Consider the following 6,929-nt stretch of genomic DNA (forward strand, 5'->3'; position numbering starts at 1 on the left):
TCGCTCCTTGACGGGCTTGCTCGATGCCTTGCCTTTGCTGTTCGGTCCTCAAGTCACCTATCTCGGTCTGTACCCAGCTCCATTGGTCAGTTGACCAAGATGACGAACTCGCCGCCTACTGGGTGGGTTCCTGATGCTGTGGAACAAACTGCTCAGGACGTGCTTGAGGATATTCTTCTTCTCTTTCCGTTCCTTCATCCTGGTCATCTACAAAGTGCTCACCTGCATTAAAGTGGTCAGTTTCGTGGCCTTCATCCACATCGGGATCGGCACTCACATATAACCAATTCGCACAGTCAGTGATAGCAACTATGTCCGGATCCGGCAGAGCGAGGATAAACCTTTTATGAATATGGAGAAAATAATAGGTAGGGGCAACCACAATCATACCTTGGGAAATCAGAGCAGACATGTCAATTTTTGTATTACCTACAATTGGCATGTCCTCGAGTAAAACAGCCTGATACCCGAAATGCAATGCAATTTGGGTGATCATACCTCCCACGGAAATGCCTCCGGAGTTCGCTCGGCTGACTCTCCCCAGGTAGTCTGCTGTAAAGGCAACTACATTGATGGTCTTGGTTTGAGCCATCGAGTACATGAAGAATATCTCTCTCTGAGTAGCTACTCCAGTGTTGTCGCCTCTACCGAACAATATGTAGGCTAAACCTTTTTGGGCGTACCTGAAACAGGGATTTTGGATGCCCGAGGCTTTCGCACCTTTGGAGGAGTAATTCGTCCTCCCAGTTATGGCGATCCAGAAATCCTTAGGAGAAAACCCGTCTAGGACCGCTCCGGGTCCGTTCAGCGGGAGTCGGAGTATTGCAGCTAACTCCTCAACAGACAACTCATGATAATTGTTAAACAACCGGAAATGTAAGGTGCCAAAATAATACCTGGTTGTGTTAACCCACTATTTTTCCAGCTGGAACTCCAAAGTGCTGAGGAACTCGAGAGTAATGCGCTCGTAGGTCGGCGCCTCCAAACTCATAAACTTGAGCATGCCCAAGACATGGAACATTCGGTCTACCTTAATTTTCAGCCCTAGAGCGGTCAGAGTATTCTCACACATATACCTGGTCGGCGTGAGCTTGCGCTTCCGGTGAATTTGGTAACGTCGCTCTTGCTCCGGGTTGTCAAACACAATAATGTGGGGATTCGGATTCCGGCTCGGGTGCTTCTGTAGCGGCGTATTCGTCACTTTATGATTTATTGACTAAATCAAAAGCAAAGCATACAAAGATAGAGTCGCCACCGCACTTTTATTTATCCAAAGGAATGGCTAAAAAGCGAACAAAAGCCTAAGAAGTTTTACACATAGAAAACTAATGAAAAAGGTACAGAGATCTGGGTAAGGGGGTAATTATGCAAAGGGAAGGTGTTAGGCACCCAATGCATCCTAGGTACTCCTAGGGAACCCTTTTCACAAATTGTTGCAAAAGATATTGTTTATGAAATATTTATTGTGCAAACATTGATTGGGAGGATGAGAAAAGAATATACAATTTTTATTATTTTTGTGTTTGGATGGAAAGATCCATTGCCTACGTACCTTTACAGGATCAAAACCTCGTAGTTCGGCTAAAAGATTTCCAAAAACATAAGTGGATTGATGTTAAACAAAAAGCCCTAAGGTCTTTCATTATCCACGGGAGAAAACTCAACCTATACAACCACAAGTCCACCATGTGAGAAAAGCTTCAACTTGCTAGTGAGGGACCATGCCCTATAATAAGTAAGGAAGTCTTACAATTCAATCACTAAGGACAAAGGTGAGATTTACATCAACCACTAAGACAATTGAGATCTATGGCTAATGTATGAAAACTTATCAAGAAGTGGACTTGAGCCACAAAAACAATTGAATGAGTGAAATTAGTCAATTAGGATTATTCACAAAAGATGGTCAAAGTATGATTAGAATTCAATTCAAAAGAAGTATTATGAAAATGAAGTTTGAAAAAGCAAAGGCTTAAGGCCTAGGTTTCTAGTTTGAAAAGAAATGAAAATGTTTGCACAAAGTTTTTCTGGTTTGAGTTAACATGCCAATGGAGGTTCAAAGAAACAAAAAGGGTGGGAGGTCAAGGGATGTAAAACTTCTTAGATGTTCACCTCTTGAGATCATATGTAGATGATCCAAGTGATTACTTTGGAAAAAGCAGCAAGCAAATAACAGATGAACAAAGTAAAAGGATACCGGATGCCAATCAATGGACTTATTCCAATCTCACAAAACAAAATGGATACCGGATGCCAATCAATGGACTTATACCAATCTCTCAAAACAAAAAGAAACATGGATACCAGATGCCAATCAATGGACTTACACTAGTCTCACCAAACAAAGAAAACAAATGCAAGAAGCAAGAGGAAACAAGTTGCCAATAAATGGTCTTACACTCGACTCCAAGGAAATGGGATGCCAATCAATGGTCTTAGTCCCAACTCCTCCCAGATCATAGGAAACAACTGCCAATAAATGGACTTACAATTGACTCCTCAATGGACAAACAAAATGTCACAAAGATATGAACAATGATCATGAAATGATGTACAATTAATGCTCAAAGATGAAAACAATGCACAAAGGCACGCTCAAACAATCATGCACATATGGGCAAACCAGCAAACAAGAAATCAATTAGCACACACTATACACAATCAATTAGGCCCAAGCAAGGTCAGGCTTTAGAAACAAGCCAACTGGAATGGGGTGTTTTGAGCTCTTAACCCTAACATTGAGAGTTAGGGTGAAGCAGATGAAATGGAGATAAGGGTTATGCCTCATAGCTCTTATCCCTGGCTTGGGAGAGCTTTAAACAATAGAAAGTGTGGGAGTTCATAATGAAGGAACTCTTCTCCACAAATGTTTGACTCTATAAGATCTTGGGTTCTTATTCACAATGCATCAACACATGGTGTGAGCAAAGTGAATGACACAACTGAATAGCAGGGGATGGATTACACATCCCTTTTATCTACCAATTGCCTCTTAAGAGGACTTTACCTGCTTGGCACAACATTAAACAATCAAAAACATGGCCTCTTAAGGAGGGCTTCAGACAGGTGCCTACCAATAACAGTAGGTCTTCCAGACCACATGAAGATTAGGGATTATACCTAAGTGGTATGCCAACCACAAGCAAAGCAAAGCAAAGTTCAAATGAACTTAAAGCAACTTAGGTACCTGTGGAAACAGCTAAACCAATCAGTACAACTTTCAGGCAAACAGACAACAGTTAATAATCAACAGACAATCCCAATGTACAACACAAAAGCCATAAGGCAAACTCAAATGAGTTATCATCAACCTACAAAACATCAAGTGTTAGCAATCAAGAGTAAATATCAATGTTCAAGTGATGAAGCATCATCAACCATGGGACTTGGATGCTTAAACCTGAAATTCAAAGCTCACATGTAAGCAACAAACCACTAGGTCAAAGCCTAGGGTCAAAGGTGAAGAAAAAATTCAAAACAGGATCTGAAATTCAACACATTGCAACTTCAAACACATATTAACATATTCTAAAAAGGCTCACATCAAAATCAATCATCAAAGGCATTTCATGATCAAGTGAAGTCAAAGGCAATTTCAAAGCTCATATATGATCATCATGAATGAAAATTCCAAATCAAAACAGAAATGATTCAAATAATTCTGGAAAAATTCATGACCAATCAACACATCTAACATGATCCACATACAAAAAATCAGAAGCATCCAAGATCATTTGGCATGGAAATTAAATTGCACAAGTAAGAACAACCAACTGTGTGACACAAATTGTCACACCATGCTAACACAAGCATAAAACAGAAATGATACATGAGAAAAATACCAAACCAATCCTAGAACATCCATTAACATGTCTAGAATCATCATGTAAAATTTCATGTCCATTGGATTAAAATCAAGCATTTCACAATAGAAAGATCAAGGCAAGGTCACAAATGTACACATGATCAAAGATTATAGCACAATCCAAAATACAGCCAAGCACAACTTCAGAAAAAATCATCATAAAAAACTAGACATCTAAAGGAACAATTAGCAAAAAACCAGGTATTTTTTGGATCAATTTTCAATTTGTTATACATTTTACAAGTTAAAAAAAAATGAAATTCAAACATGTGAAGCATATATGTAAATGTGGAGGGAAAAACAAAAATCATGAAGCAATTTGAAAATAATCCACTCGCTGGGAGTCGAAGCCGGTATGGATTCAAAATGTGGCGCGCCAGGTGCATGAAACGCACCGTTTCATTAAATTATGTGGCAATTCAGCGCTAGGTGGCACGGGTCAAACAAATCCAGACCAATCAAAATGCAAACAAAGCAAAACCTGGACCAATGGGAATGAAACCCTAGCACAACGTGGCAAAACCAGGATCCGTCACTACAACACTAGGATCCGTCGCTAATGGACGATCTTCATCTTCTTCATGAGGAAGAAGATGAACAGTGATGAACATCATACACGTTTCCAGAAAAAAATTCCAGAAATCAAAAACAAGGACATCACCATGAAGCATTTTCAATGGAGATCATGAATCAAGTAACATTTAAGCACAAAACATCAAGAATAGAGAGAATCGAGTAAGAACATTCATGGATGCAAAACTTTATTCACACATATCTCAGGCTACAGTGCATCATTTCACACGATTTTTCCACCAGATTAATCAGCATCATGAGATCTACAAGAATACATGCATAAATTTGAGAATTAAGAGATTCAAAAACTGAGCTCTTGAAGAGCAGAATCTTGGAAATGCATGATCCACAGCTTGTAGTGATCCAAATCCACTCTACAATACTTGAAATGATGTTTGATGAAGAGATTGGAGCTTGAAAGGTGCTGGATCTAGCTCAATTCTGAATTTCCATGGCAAGGTTCTTGAGCTTCAACAGCATGATTCTTGCACGAATTCTTCAAACAAGCATTTGATCTGCACTAAATCAAAGCTAGGGAACAAGAATATGAAGTAAAATTGCCATGCTATTTGGAAAAATTTTGAATTATGAATGGAAGAAAATTTTGGAGGGAGAGAGAATTTTGGATCTAGAAATATGAATTGTGATTAACCTCCTTCAATTCTGTTATGATTAGAGTATATATATGCTTTACTAATCACCTTGCTAATCCATAATTAACTTGGTTAAGTGAAATAAGGTGTTTTACAAAAAATCAAATTTGCATGGTGCATGTACTATTTGCACGTGAACAGTACCCTTGGCCTCATCATTTTCACTTAAAATTATCTTTTAAACTCAATGGCAATGGTAGAAAGTCCATACAATGCACCATTTTTGAATTTTGCAATTTCCCTCCAAAAAAGTCATGGATATGCAAGTGATTATATGATGAGATTTTATGTAATGTGATGCATGATTTGGAAATTAGAGGTCAAGATAAGAATATTGCAAAAAGAACCACCAAAATTGGATCTTTGGATCAAAAGATATGGCCATTTGAAATTCCATGCACACTTGGCAATGATTGGATCATATCTCCTCAACCATTCATCAAATGCTCATGATCTTGCACTTTTTGGAAATGGGAGAGAAAGATCTACAACTTTCATGTTCAACAAAATTTTATTTGAAGCTTTTTTGATGATGTAAGATTGAGTTGAAGTTGGTCCAAAACCCTTCTATTTTTGGAAACTTCAAATTATGGGTCACTTTCCATTTTGGGAAATTTTTGACTTGACTTCAAATTCTTCAATGAAGTATTTGAGACCTGTTTGAACATGAATGAAGTATTTCTAATCATTTCCCACCTCCAAATCCACAGTTGACTTTGCAGTTGACTTTCTGGGTCTTTAGATGACCTGGAAATGTCCTAATGAAATTTAAGCCTCTACCACTTGGGATTTTGCTTCAAAATGACATCATAGCTCATATGAACTCTTGATAATGATCATGGGGTCCAAATCTCAAGAATAACCACCATCTATTGCTCAATGAATGCCTCTTATTGCTTGACCTGCAAATGCTTCAGCTGCAAGTAACAAGGGTTAATGACATATTTTTGTACATTTTGGTTAGTGATAAAAAGAAAAGCAATGATATACAAATGCAAGCAATGCTTGGTGATCAAGAACCACTCTCAAAAAAAGATCCCACCCACAGGGAAGGAAGCAAGGTGTCCAATGATCCTTGAGGCAATGCTATGATATGATGCCATGAGGGATCTTAGGGACAAAATTGGGGTCTTACAGCTTCCGGGACTTTGCCATCTCTGCAAGTTGTTGCTTTCTGGTAAGGGTTCTTCTCGGGGGCATTTCGGACCTGCAAAAAATAGCAATATTCCGAACTTTTGAGTTAGAAAAATCTAAAACCGTGGTTGCGACCGGGACAACGAGGTGATAAATATTCGTGAAGAATGTTTGAGCTATAGGTGAGTGGAACTTGGTTGCATGTAGGGTTTTGTGTGGTGAGGTGAGTGAGTGTTAATGGAGTTTGTGAGAGAGTGAGAGAAGAAGATGAAAAAGTATGAGAGAGAGTGATGATAAGTTTTGTAAAAATCTGATAATGATGAGTGATAAGGGAAAAAGTATGGTTAAGAGTGGTTTAAGTGGGTGGGCCCCACGAAAATTTAAAATTTTCAAAAAAAATTCAAAAAATCCGCACGCCTGACACGGGTGGCCGTGTCAGGCTACTGTTTTACCATTTTCCACAACCTCTTTTACAGTGTTCCTGACACGGCCGACCGTGTCAAGCCACTGTTTTGTCATCCTCAAAACCCTCTTTCTTACAGTGCTCCTGACACGGCACATGTCAGCTGACACGGGTGGCCGTGTCAGGCCACTGTTTTCAAGCATCCTTCATATATTTTCCCTCTTCTGACACAGCCCGTGTCAGCTGACACGAGTGGCCGTGTCAGGCTATCTTTTTGGCCGTTTTTTGGTTTTCTTGTCAG

This window comes from Lathyrus oleraceus, chromosome 1 (assembly GCF_024323335.1).
Source record: "Lathyrus oleraceus cultivar Zhongwan6 chromosome 1, CAAS_Psat_ZW6_1.0, whole genome shotgun sequence".
Lineage (NCBI taxonomy): Eukaryota > Viridiplantae > Streptophyta > Magnoliopsida > Fabales > Fabaceae > Lathyrus > Lathyrus oleraceus.